The sequence below is a fragment of the Aquarana catesbeiana genome, linkage group LG09 (assembly GCF_042186555.1).
Source record: "Aquarana catesbeiana isolate 2022-GZ linkage group LG09, ASM4218655v1, whole genome shotgun sequence".
Classification (NCBI taxonomy): Eukaryota; Metazoa; Chordata; class Amphibia; order Anura; family Ranidae; genus Aquarana; species Aquarana catesbeiana.
Genome location: NC_133332.1, coordinates 110,400,177 through 110,414,652, shown reverse-complemented (window position 1 = coordinate 110,414,652; position 14,476 = coordinate 110,400,177).

The window sequence follows — 14,476 nt, the reverse complement described above, 5'->3', positions numbered from 1 at the left end:
TAAAGAATACCTGTGAAACCAAAGGAGTTACTAAAGCGACAATGAGTCGTGATTGGGTTGGTACTACAAAAACTTAAACTTTATTAAATATATAAAAATTCTGAATATTTCTGCAACTTGCAGCTGACCGAGGGCCAATGAGAAGTCCTTAGTGGCTAATGATTGTGTCACTGTCTGGAGTCAGGTTTTGAGGCCTAGCTGATGACACAGGTTCATACATCCATATATTAGTGTAAAACAAACATGCCTCCCATAATGTAGAATGTTAAAAAAAACTTCAATTTATTAAAAGTAAAAGGTAAGCACTTATATCTAAATCTCGTTAAAACTGCATTAAAAGTGATAAAAACACAGACAATGCTGCCTCTCGCGTCACTTCTGGTCCACTGTCCACATCGGTGACACGCCTTACGCATTACGTCACAACTCATGGCTTCCTTAGGAGATCAACCAGAAGTGTATTCGAGAAACAAACCAAAGGTCGGTAATGAATAGTTGCAGGTTGGGATTAAGCAGAAGTGTAGTCGAAGAACAAACCAAAGATCGGTAACAAATGGTAGCAAAGATACGGACGGCAGCAGGAGAGACAAAAGCGAGATATTGACTGGAGAGGGCACAATATTCTGGCAAACAGGAAGTGCTGAGACATGACTTAAATCAGAAAGTTCATGGGAGGAACTTGTGCACACTTAAACAAAATATAAAAATGTTAATAGAAATACTGACACTTTAGGATCCGTTGATTTGGTTCATTTTGTGCTTATCCAATTCTCTGTTATTATTTGTAAGAGCATTTATAAAGTGGCAATAAATTCCACAGCATTGTTATAAGAAACATGCAGTCAATAAAATACATGGAAAAACAGAATAATACATAACTTGGTGGAAATAGAAATGCTGCCAAGAGCTTACAGACCACCACTTTTTTATTTAATTAGCCTACTCAGTTTTAATTTTACTGTCTAAATAATGAGAAAAAACATGCAGTTGACACAAGTTTTTACTCTAATGTGGAAGGCTATTTGATAGCTCACAGGGCACTTCCACTGCACAGTCTTTGCTCTGGGCATAAATTTACCCTGCTGATGAGAATATTCTGACAACTTCGATGGAAATCTGCAAATTGTTGATATTTTTCTAGGTGCACTGACCCAGTTTTGTAGAATCAAATAGGCTTATTTATTTTACATTTGTATACATTAAAAATTTATCACCATTGTATGAAAAGGAAAAATTGACTGATGCAATTTAACAAAATGCACTTTGTGTAGCGTAATTTGAGGGACTCAGGCAGCACAAATTTCTGTTTATTGCTGGGTAAACGGAAAGAACAATCTATCATGATGGAAAACAAGGTTTGCTGGCATATTTAATACATGAGCGAGGTAGAAAGACTGCGTTTTGTGTGTTAACGAATGCCACTTCTTAGAGGTTTCTTTATGCTTACTCTAGTCCCCAAAGAGGCAAAGTTTTAGCTCTTAAACATATTTAATGCAAAGTTAAAAGAAGAAAAAAAAAAACATTCTAGCACAGCCCCAATGCACAAACAAAGCAAAATGCCTTGTCTGTGAACATGTAAAGTTCACATCACAATGTTGCTGTGGTGTGCACTGAAAAAGTACTGTGTACACTACCTTTTTCAGCGCAGTTGTGGCGCAAAGCACCTCATCGTAGCACTGTGTCACGCAATGCACATTAGCAACCATGCGTGCAGCACAGTTCACTGGTGAACTCAAGGCATATAGCCAACTACAGTCCTGAGATTTAAACAGCTCTGCCCTACAGCACAGTCCTGCTTGACCCCTTGACCTCTGGAAGATTTACCCCCTTCATGACCAGGCCATTTTTTGCTTTTTGGCAAGGCATCACTTTAACTGACAATTATGTGGCCATTCAGCGCTGTACACAAACAATCTATATGTTTTTTTCCCCATAAATAGAGCTTTCTTTTGGTGGTATTTGATCTCCACTGGGTTTTCTATTTTTTGCGCTACAATTTAAAAAAGACAACATTTTGATAAACAAACAATATTTTTTACTTTCTGCTATAAAACATATCCAATAAAAGAAATTCAAAAATCAAATATGTATTCTGCTACATATTATTGGTAAAAAAATCCCAATAAGCGTATATTGATTGGTTTACATGAACATTATGCCGTCTACAAACAATAGTGTATATATACTAAAACTTTTATTTATTTTTTTATACTAGTATTGGCAGTGATTAGCGACTTATAGCAGGATTGTGATAGTATGGTGGGCAGTCTGACACTTACTGACACTTTGTAGGAACCGGTGACACTTATGCCCTGTACACACGATAGGATTTTCCGATGGAAAATATGTGATAGGACCTTGTTGTCAGAAATTCCGACCGTGTGTAGGCTCCATCACACATTTTCCATAGGAATTTCCGACACACAAAGTTTGAGAGCTTGCTATAAAATTTTCCGACAACAAAATCCGTTGTCGGAAATTCTGATCATGTGTACACAAATCCGACGCACAAAGTGCCGCGCATGCTCAGAATAAATTAAGAGACGAAAGCTATTGGCTACTGCCCCGTTTATGGTCCCGACGTATGTGTTTTACGTCACCGCGTTCAGAATGATCGGATTTTCCGACAACTTTGTGTGACCGTGTGTATGCAAGACAAGTTTGAGCCAACATCCGTCTTAAAAAATCCATGGATTTTGTTGTCGGAATGTCCGATCAATGTCCGACCGTGTGTACAGGGCATAATGCTGTGATCAGTGCTACAAAAAAATATGCACTGTCACTATACTAATGACACTGGCTGGGAAGGGGTTAACATCTAGGGAAATCAAAAGTTTAAATGTGTGCCTAACCATTGTTTATGTGTAACCTGTGTGGTGATTTTACTAAGGGAAATGATGGATTTTATTCCCTGCTTTGCAGAACACAAAATCCATCACTTCCCCCCTGTTAGAACGGGGCTCTGCCTTGTCTTCCTCCTTGCTGATCAGCGGGTGCCACTTCACTTTCACATACAGGTCCCTGTCATACTCTCACCCTGTGACCAGGCAGTGAAAAGAGAAGCAGAACAGTGATGAACTCATCTCTCTGTCACTGTGTTTTCTCTTCCTATCAACATGCTTCTTACACTTCAGTGCACTTGAATGGCTCCCTCTGCTGCTTCTCCTTCCCCTTCTCTGTAGGCTACTGTACAGACTGCTACATCAAATCCAGGTACCTACAATGCTTGCATGTAAAAACAAAACAAAATTAATGATGTCTTAATGGTTAAAGAGCTGCCTTCGTTTGTACCTTTTTATACCAGTCTGGGGTTCAGCTTTAAATATGTTCTAGTAATTTAGAATGAAGCAGAGGTGATATTTAGGTATTTTTATGTAAAGATGGCAATTGATAAGCTTGTCTTAAAGTTGTTTCCCGCTTTTAAAAAGCTGTCAGTTGATTTGCAAAGTTGATTTGAAACGACAGGCAAAAGAGAAGAATTACTGTTGAATAATGACTAATCAAATAATTTAGCATATCTAAAAGATGAAACCAGATTATCATACTTTTTTGCTTCAGTTTTAGGGTCTTTGCACACGGGCAGCTGAACCCATTTAACAAAAATGCCAGTGTCTTTCCACCACCCAGGCATTCCACATTCAGCATATAGCTTCTTCTTAAAATAAATAGTTATGTGCTGCTATACTTGGGTATACAGGTACAGCATACAGTCATATGCAAAAAATAGAAAGTTTTCTCGTTTTTATATATGCTTGTACTCTGTTTATGTTAGCAACACTGTATAACTGAATACAGCAGTAAGCAGTCATTCATGTCTATGGGAGGCTGTATGCTGCACCTGGGTCAGGGAAAGATACTGGATTTATTCTGAATATGCTCGGCTGTCCATGTACAAGGAGCCTTAGGATATTAGAATCTCAGTAACCCACCAGTTGTAGGTCTGAACTCCTATATGATGCAGAGTCTAATGCCCCGTACACGCGGTCTGACTTTTTTTCGGACACTCCGACAACAAAATCGTAGGATTTTTTCTGACGGATGTTGGCTCAAACTTGTCTTGCATACACACTGTCACACAAAGTTGTTGGAAAATCCGATCGTTCTGAACGCGGTGATGTAAAACACGTACGTCGGGACTATAAATGGGGCAGTAGCCAATAGCTTTCATCTCTTTATTTATTCTGAGCATGCGTGGCACTTTGTCCATCGGATTTGTGTACACACGATCGGAATTTCCGACAACGGATTTTGTTGTCGGAAAATTTTATATCCTGCTCTCAAACTTTGTGTGTCGGAAAATCCGATGGAAAATGTGTGATGGAGCCCACACACGGTCGGAATTTCCGACAACAAGGTCCTATCACACATTTTCCGTCGGAAAATCCGACCGTGTGTACGTGGCATAAGAAGCACTCACCCTTCATCTGGAAAATGCACAACAGAGTTTAGGTTATGGATACATAAATGTTCCCAGACTGTGGCCCTTAAACCTGCCCCACTAGTGACAGCTGACATGAAGACGTGAGACAGAAGAGAAGTTTTGAAACAAAGTGCATAAAACAAGCAATGGCTGTGCCAAGACATGGCAGTTTATCCAACATTTCAGTCCTCATAAAAAAGAGGGAAAAATCACTTACTGTACAGTAGTAAACCGCAAAAAAAAAAAAAAATAATCTCCCTGAAAATGAATGTTATAATGTGCTAGTAAGCATCACATACTAGCACATTTTGAAAGACTTACCTGAAAATGAAGCCCTCCAGCAGCACACTGTCACCACTGACAGGGCTTCTATTTTCACCCGGTCTTCCTTCTAGGTTCGCAGGCTGAGTCGCGATGATGTCATTCCCACGTTTGCACACAGTAGTCACGGCCACAGCGTGGCTCTCTTTGGATGGCACACAGTCAATTGAGAGCGCAGTGTGTCAGTGACATCACTGATGCTTCTAAAGTAAATATCTAATCGGTGCATGTTTAGGAGATATTTACTGTACCTACAAGTCAGCCTTATTATAGGCTTACCTGTAGGTATACAAATTCCAAAAATTCCTTTACTACTACTTTAAGTGTATTCAACAAAACCAATGTACAGGCAGGTCCTTCAGTTGCAACCACGTATGATTATGCTCCATTTAGGAGTGAAATGTGTGAGCTTGGTTGCACCAGGTGGATTTGTCCATAGATTGATTTACTTCAATAAACTTAAGGGGTAAGGCTGGCCATACATGTTCAATTCTCTTATACAATTTTCCTTTAGATTTACCAAAAAACATGTAATATGAGGTCAAACAAACTAAACAACTTTCAATTGTATTCAATTAAGCAGGCCCTTGCAGTACATAGTTTAAGGTAAATCTAAAGGAAAATATTACAACTTAATGGAAATAAACCACTTCCAGCACGGCCTATAGCAGAATGACGGCCGGGCGGTGGCTGTTATCCTGACTGGGCATCATATGACATCCAGCAGGATAACATGCTGGTGCGCAGCGTCGCGATCAGTGGTGCTGTGCTTCACTCTGACACACTGCATCTCCGATCGTAGTAAGGAGCCTCTGATGGAGGCTCCTTACCACGTGATCAGCTGTGACCAATCACAGCTGATCACAGCGTGAACCAGGAAGTGCCAGTAAACGGCTTTGCTTGGTACGCTCTGACAGGGAGAGCCGATCGTCGGCTCTCCTTGTCAGAGGGGGGGGGGTCTGTGCTAATAATCAGCACATTGATTATCAGCACAGCCCCATCAGATGTGCCACCAACAGTGCCCATCAGAAACGCCTGTCAGTGCCCACAACAGTGCCAATCAGTGCCCACAACAGTGCCAATCAGTGCCCATAACAGTCCCAATCAGTGCCCGCCACAGTGCCAAACAGTGTCCATCACAGTGCCAATCAGTACCCATCAGGAAAACCTGTCAGTACCTCATCAGTGCTGCCCATTAGTGCCATCTATTAGTGTCCATCAGTGCCGCCTGTCAGTGCCCATCAGTGCCATCTACCAGTGCCCATTAGGGCCGCCTATCAGTGCCCATCAGTGCTGCATATTAATGCCCATCAGTGCTGCATATCAGCGGCGCCTATCGGTGCCCATCAATTCTATATATATATTAGTGCCCATCAGTGGCATCAGTGCCAACTCATCAGTGCCCATCAGTGCCACCTCATCAATTTTCTAACAGAAACAAAGAAACATTTTTTTTTCAAACATTTCAGTCTTTTTTAGTTTGTTTAGCAAAAAATAAAAACTGCAGAGGTTATCAAATACCACCAAAAGAAAGCTCTATTTGTGGGAAGAAAATGATAAAAATGTAGTTTGGGTACAGTGTTGCATGACCACGCAATTGTCATTCAAAGTGCGACAGCGCTGAAAGCTGAAAATTGTCCTGGGCGGGAAGGGGGGAAAGTGCCCAGTATTGAAGCGGTTAAACATGTATGGCCAGCCTAACTCAACTTTTGCTTAGAAAAAAAACATTCCCTATCTATGTACATTACAAGGATTTTAACAAACTTTGTTGCAGATTCCTACCTTTTGTTATTCTGAAGAAATCCCTGTGTGTTTGTCTGTGCCCATGTGGAAAGTGTATCTAATTGGAGTAGTTTCATAATTATAGATCAGCTGCTGCACTTGTAGAGCTCTAATGAGGAAAATTGTAGGATCTACATCCCTTAAGAGGTGATTTCCTTTTTTGGAGTTTCCTCACCAAAAATGACATTTTTGTTCCAGGAGATGCCTGAAATCTGACTTGTATCTTAGTGCAGAATTCTGGGAAACTCAGTGAGCCAATCACACAATCAGGAAATTATGTTTATGGTAGCCATATTGCATTACCTTTTACAGAAAATTACAGAGCTGCAGATTGAAAAGGAAAGGTAATTTTTAATAATGTTCAATTACAATATTACTTGAGTCACAATTGTATATACTATTTTGCTATACTTTTTATTTGCTATTTTTTTCGCATTTTTTTGGTGGAGTTACCTTTTAACTAGTTAAGGACCAGCCGCTGCAGTTATACTGTGGCAGGTTGGCTCCCCTGGGCGAATCATCGTAGCTGTACGTCGGCTGCTTTAAGACCACTAGGGCCCGCTGCGCGTTGACTGAGCTGAAGCATGTGCCCGGCGGCCACGATATCCGCCGGGCACCCGCGATCACTACTGATACAGACAGAACGGAGATCTGTCAATGTAAACATACAGAAGGATGTTCTGTAAGGAGAGAGGAGACAAATCTGTTGTTCCTACTGATTATGAACAGTGATCTGTCTCCTCCTCCAGGCAGTCCCATCCTCCTACAGTTAGAAACATTCCCTAGGACACACATTTAACCCCTTGATCGCCCCCTATTGTTAATCCCTTCCCTGCCAATTACATTTATACAGTAATCAGTGGCTATTTTTAGCTCTGATCGCTGTATAAATGTCAATGGTCCCAAAACAGTATCAAAAGTGTCCGTTCTGTTCGCTGCAATGTTGCAGTCTCGCTAAAAGTCGCAGATCACCGCCATTTCTAGTAAAAAAAAAAAATTATAATAAAAATGCCATAAATCTATCCCCTATTTTGTAGCCGCTATACATTTTGCGCAAACCAATCAATATACTATATATTATTGCAATTAAAAATATGTAGAAGAATACATATCGACCTAAACTGATGAAGACATTTTCTTTCTTTTTTTTTTGGGGATCATTTTTACAGCAAAAATTTAAAAAATATTGTATTGTTTTTCAAAATTGTCGGTCATTTTTGTTATATAGGTTAATTGGATCCTGTCTAAATTGTCCCTAGTATGTATGAATGTGAGTTAGTGACCTTGGATTGTAAGCTCCTTGAGGGTAGGGACTGATGTGAATGTACAATGTATATGTAAAGCGCTGCATAAATTGACGGCGCTATATAAGTACCAGAAATAAATGGCGCAATTGTCAGTTAAAGCAACGCAGTGCCATATCGCAAAAAATGGCCTGGTCATTTAAGGGGGAAATTCCTTCTGGTACTTAAGTGGTTAAATTTGACTTCTGTGGTGAGCTGCTTTTTCCTCCTTTCTTCTGAGGTGCTGGATGTGGAGTAGTTCACAACCGTGGGGGATCCTGCTCCTGATGCCGGGTGGCTTGAGAGGAAGGTGAAGACTGCAGTAAAACATTATTCTCTTCACACATAGTAATTTGTGTTAAAGATTACGGGTATAATATTGTCAATGCCTAGCTTAAATCATCCACATAGAACAGGTCAGGCCAGGGACATTACAGCAAAAGATAACATTTATTTCTATAGCTGAGTGAACATTGTAGGTCATACTGATTTTCATGCAAGGCCTGCTGAAATAGTTTGTGGCTCATTAGTAACATAATAGCATCAATACTTTTTGTTTTCCCTTCAGTTCTGTTTTCATTTTTAACCAATGTACATTCTAGCTGCAATCTGTTGCACTGGAATGTGCCTAAAAGCTGGACCTCATGGGCATTTGTAAATCATTGTTTGCCAATAACACAACTGCTATTTCAATGTTATACTGCATACAATATCCAAATGAGGTTCCTCCGCAATTCATTAAACAGCAACAAGAGAGAGATCTAGCTGATACCAAATGATCATAAAACACTGATGAAATATTTAGCTTGATATCAAAGCAATGTAGGAAACAGTGAAATTGGGACTTAGTATGGGATGGCCCAATTTGCAAGGACAGTGACATTTGTCATATTTTTCTTTATTACCGAAATTATTGCAGATTTCTCAGCCCAGGCTATTTCATAATACAGGCAATAAATATGTGAACTGTTGCATTTCCCTTATTTTGTCATTCATTTGTCCTAGGTAAAAACAATTCAAACATTATTATCCCTAGGATTAATTTTTCCTGCATGCAGAAAAACGAATAAATGACTATAACTGAGTATATGGGTTCATAAATCTAAGAAAACAATGTTGTACATTGAATTTCTATGTACCTTTGAGCCTAATCTTAGGGTGGTATTATGAAATTATGTTGCATTAGGCAGACCTGACTGATAATGGCCTTGTGTGTCATTGAATTTTCATAGCAAAAAAAATATCTAGTATGATAGTATGAGCTCTAGGGGGGAGGCAATATACAGACCGCTCTATATACAGAACTAGTTTTGAACTATGCAGACCATCAAACAAGAGAAAGGATAGATGATTTTATGTTATCTGAACTATACAAAGTTAGCTGAATGAACTTGGCTGCAAATGTCCTAAGATGGGCAGGAAAGGGGAACCAAATAAGGGAATGCCATTACAATTTATATTTCAAGTCGTTGACATGTTTCTCCAAGTCTTGTTCTAGACCATAGTTTTTCAACCGGTGCTGCAGAGTCCCCAGGGGTGCTGTGGCAAAATGATACAAAACCCTGTACAGTCCGACCATTAACGGGTTACTGTATTAAGTTCTGTGTACAGAGATAAGGGAGAGCACATCCTGTTCCTCTTCCAGGCTCTCTCCTCCTTCTATGCTGTTATCTGTATTCAGTAGACGTGTGCATTCGTTTTCTTCCGAATGCATTTTCGTCCGAATTTCGGGTATTTTCGTTATCATTTTAACAAACGATAACAAACGCGCAGAATCCGAAAACCGAAAGATCCGACATAAACAAATGCTTTATTTTCGTTTTCGTTGCGACAACAGTTCGATATAGATAGGAGATTTGACATGACGCTAACAATAGCGTTCTGTGTCCATCGAACCTGTGGTCGAATGTGCCTAACCTTAGCTCTATTAGTCCAAGATTATTCTACATAGAGAGAAAATATTCGACATAGAGAGAAAAGATTCGAGATTATAGAGACTAACTCTATTAGCCCAAGATTATTCGACATAGAGCGAAAAGATTTGACATGAAGATTCCACTAAACAGTCGCCGCGAGCAGACATTTATGGTCAAATGCTCCGCCATAGGCTATAGAAGAATTCTAATGTTGGTTGACTAGTAATAATAATTAATAAATATAATTATTACTAGTGTCATACAACATTAGAATACTACTATAGTGTGTAAGCGGAACATTCGACCGGAAATGTATTATTGCGGCGTCGTACAGTTTAGCTGCTCCGTCAAATCTTCTTAGAACATTCGACAGACACTATAAGCCTTCAATGACAGATTCGACCTTAATTATTTCGGATTTTCGAACGAATGCATTTTGTAACTAAACAAAATAAATAAAAAACAAATTTTGGGAGTAACTAAATAAATTTATTTTTCGACTAAAATGAAATTCTGAAACAAAATATTTAAGTGTGCACATGTCTAGTATTCAGGGCTTTTTTCTCAGAGAATAGGTGCAGGAACTCCCCCTTCTGAGTGACTTCTTGTCTCTGCCCCCTACCCACCTCTATGCACCATTCCTTGGTTCCATTCCCTACCCACCTCCCAGTAGTGTCCTATTTAGAGAATACAGAGCCAAGCATCATTTTGTGGTGCTATGGAATTTGTTAACACATCCAGCAGCAATAGACCCCCCCAGCAACAATAGATTCACCCAGAAACAATAGACCCAGAGCAACAATGGACCCCCACAACAAAATATCACCCTAGATCCCCTAGCAGCCAGCATTAATAGGCTCTCCAGCACACCCTAACACCCCTTGTCATTACATACATTCAGTGCTGGAGGTGCTGGAACTGCGTTCCCTGCGTTCCCACTGAAAAAAAGCCTTGTCTGTATTTTCCCGGCAAAACTGAAAGCTGTCTAAACCGCCCAACCGTGTTCTACTCACCGATTACATCATCGGTTGCTAAGGGAAAGTTGGGCAGCCCGCACAGCTTTCAGTTTTTCCAGCAAAATACAGATAATACCATAGAGGGGGAGAGAGCCCAGAGGAGGAACCCTCCCTTATCTCTGTGTGAAGGAATGTGATGTAAATAATAATAATAGTAATCTGAAAATGTCTATTTTCTTATGTGTATACATATTTTTCTCCTTACTCATTATATAAGTATACAGATTTGCTCTGTTCCTATATTTTCTCAAGATGGCGTGTACCCCCTACCTCCCACACATCAAAAGAACGCGGAACTGGAGATAAAACCAAAGAGAGCCAAACCTCGTTATGAAAATTCTCCATCTTCTTTTATCTTCTTAACCAATGAGATGTACCTATTAGACTGACATAGCAATGACGTATTTGTGTGTATAAAACATTAACACCGCCTTGAATAAATTAGAAGTGTAACAGTAACGAAACTGAGCGTGTCTCAGTGTGTTTACTTTTATATGCATGCATATCACCACTTTCAAAATTAGAGACAGCAGCAGATAACCTTGGGCTCGATTGGAGCTCTTAATCATTTCCATAACAGATGGTGCCGAAACCCGGGACCTCAGGCTACAGTCGAAGTTATACCGCGACAAGCATTCGGGCGTTAACTGATTAATGAGAGTGGGGTTTGCGCAGCCCTAACAGTACCGGTGAGTTGATTTATATTCTTACCACTGTACGACTCTCTTATCTTTCGGTTGACGGCTGGATTCTGTCGGTATGCTGAGACTGTCTTAGAGGCAGGTATTTCCTCGCCTGAGGTTGTTTTAACGAACCTGCTGATGGGTTTCTGCTGACTGTATTTTTTGTTCACTGTCTGCCATTCTTTGGGCTACGAAACTCAGCAGTCTAAGGGTGCTACATGTGTGAATGGGTAGTCTCATCTCCAGATGAGCTTTTGGCCTCTGGCATGAGATTGTTTCCCGTGTAGCAAACGTTGTAGACTTGTTACTCTAGGTTCGACGAACCTTTGAGGGGAATTTCAGCTGCTGGCTTTGCAGCCTGAAGTGCTACATGTGTGAATGGGTAGTCTCATCTCCAGATGAGCTTTTGGCCTCTGGCATGAGATTGTTTCCCTTGTGGCAAACGTCTATAAACGTGTTTATTTTGCAAGGTGGTCTGCCCTTGTGGTTATTTTAGCCTGCTGAAATTTTGCAGTTCGAAGAGTGGCAGGTGTAATGTCCTGTCGTGAGTGTATTTGTGATTTACTGTTTGCTACGTTGCTCCCTACTACCCCTGACGTGCTTGTACTGAGATTAAACGTACATTACCCGGTGACAGGGGGGTTTGGGCAGACCCTCGAAGTGATAGAACAGAGAGCCAGAGAGGAGGGTCATCAAACCATTAGTTGTCCTCATTCCCCCTTCAAACCGTCAGCCGAGACTGCGGCAGACGAACAAAACAGAGTTAGAGACCTTGGTTACGTCTTAGGAGGCCCTGAGAGAGGAGGGGGAGATGGGTCAGAACAACTCTAAACCGGAGAAAGGAATTTGTTGATAAGAACGCTGAGAAAAATATTAACTCCTTGGTTGTATGTATTCCCCTCTCAAGCCGTTAGCCGAGAAACAGAAAGTGATATTGCAAAGAAGATGTTGAAATAGTTAACAAAGTTGAAAGAAGTGAGGAAAGTTATGTTGTAGAAGAAACAGGGAGAAAAATCCTGTGTGATAAAGAAAATTGGATAAAGGAAGTTAAGCAAGATGGCAATTGTATTATGTATGTGTATCACAGAGCTGATGATATGTTGGAACTTGAAACAAAGGAGGGGAGGGACAGCACTGCCCTCCGTCTAACAACCACTCCTTTCTCACCACCCAAGCACAACCCACTGTGACAACTCAGCCCGGCGGCCATCTTAGTGCACCCATGCCTTCACTTGCTACCCAGTCCAGTGCACTTCCTGCCGGCGGCCATCTTGGTACACCCAGTAAGCTTAAACAGCCTGTACCCAGCCCTCCCTGTTTTAAACCAAGATGGTTCATACCACACACCTGTCTTCCCCAATACGGGAGCATCACATTCTCAGGCCGGATATGTTAATGATGAAGAAGCATCTGAGTGGGAAGCCCGACAGCAGGCAGCAAGGCCACCCACTGATTTAACCCCCAATCCGGCTCCAGACTCTCAGTTCCGAGAGGATCTCAAACACATGCTGGCAACCGTAAAGAACAGTGCTTCTTGCCAGACCCTGCCCCAACAACAGTCTCGGTTACCAGAAGGGGCACCAGTGATGTATGTCGCTTTTACTCTATCACAAGCAGCGGCCTTAGTGACAAGTCTGCCTGACCCAGAGAAGCAGCCAATTCCCTTCTACCACAGGATAGTGCAGATACAAGAAACTTACTCAGCTGCCTGGAGAGACTTGATCAGCCTATGCCAAATCAAAGCAGGATATGTCTTTTGGCCAGTCATGCAGATGGCCTTCAATGATGCCTGCCTGACAAGTGCCACTTCCTACACCTCAGGCGTGGAGTTCTGTGCACAACTCCACGACTGGGCAAAGGAGAAGTTGAGGGATCAGAAGACCACAATCCAAGATATTACCCAAGATAAAGGGGAGTCTGTGAAGAAGTATCATGCTAGACTCATAAAGGCACACACACACATGTTATCAACTGCTTTTGTTTCAGGGCTCAGAGAGGATATCAGAAAAGGCCTGATGGTGGCCCGCCCTGAATACCATTCAATGAAAATGTCTGATTTATTGTTGATGACCAGAGGTATAGAAAAACAAAAAGGTAAAAAACCAACGCCCCTCATGGTAACCCATGACGAAGATCCCGCCTACACTAGTCCACCACCACTGCTCAATACCAGGGAAAGGATCATCTGTTACAACTGTGGGAAACGGGGTCACTTCAGAAAAGAATGCAGAGCCCCAAGATGTCCCAGAGGTGGACAGGGGTGCAGCCAAAAGTGTGTTGAGGGTGGTGAATCTGCCTAATAATTCTTTTCTTTCCACTATTGATGTTTCCTGCGTAGGAATGGATGGGGTGCCCCGCTCCAGTCCACTTCCTGATTTGTTTGCCAGATTTGTGGTGTCCTCTACATGTCCCTTGAATCTACTAGGAGCTGACGTGTTGTCCGGACTACAGGCCTCAATCAGGACACGCCTGAAGGGGGGATGAAGTTACATACTCCCCTATCTTTAGAAGACTAATCTGCTTTGTGTTCTCTGCCTCCCCTGATGACACTTAATGAAGAAGAAAAAAAAAAAAAAAAAAACTTCAAGTTCAATACTGCAGGAAGTACTTGACAGAATCCCTGCGTGCCTATGGTCCACAGGACCGGAAGACAACGGTCACTTAAAGGTGCCACCAGTTTCAGTCAAGCTAAAAGAGGGCGCATCATTGCCCCGGAAACCACACAATAACCCCAAGAAGAGAATCCTAAAAAGAGAACCAGGTACCTACTGTGGATGCCTTTGACTGCAAAATACCTCACAGAGGTGGACCTTACAAACGTTTTCTTCAGTGTCCACCCTCACCCCTCCTGCTGGTACCTTTTTGCATTCATCCACGGAAAGAAACGGAAACATACCTAAACAGTTGTGCCACAAGGGGTACAGAACTTTCCAAGCCAGTCTGCAAAAACTATGGCTATCATCCTTGACACATGACAAGAGGAACAGCCGGAAGTGATTCTCTTCCAAGATGTTGTTGACCTTCTCCTTTGTGCAGCTGACTTACCCCCTGTTGA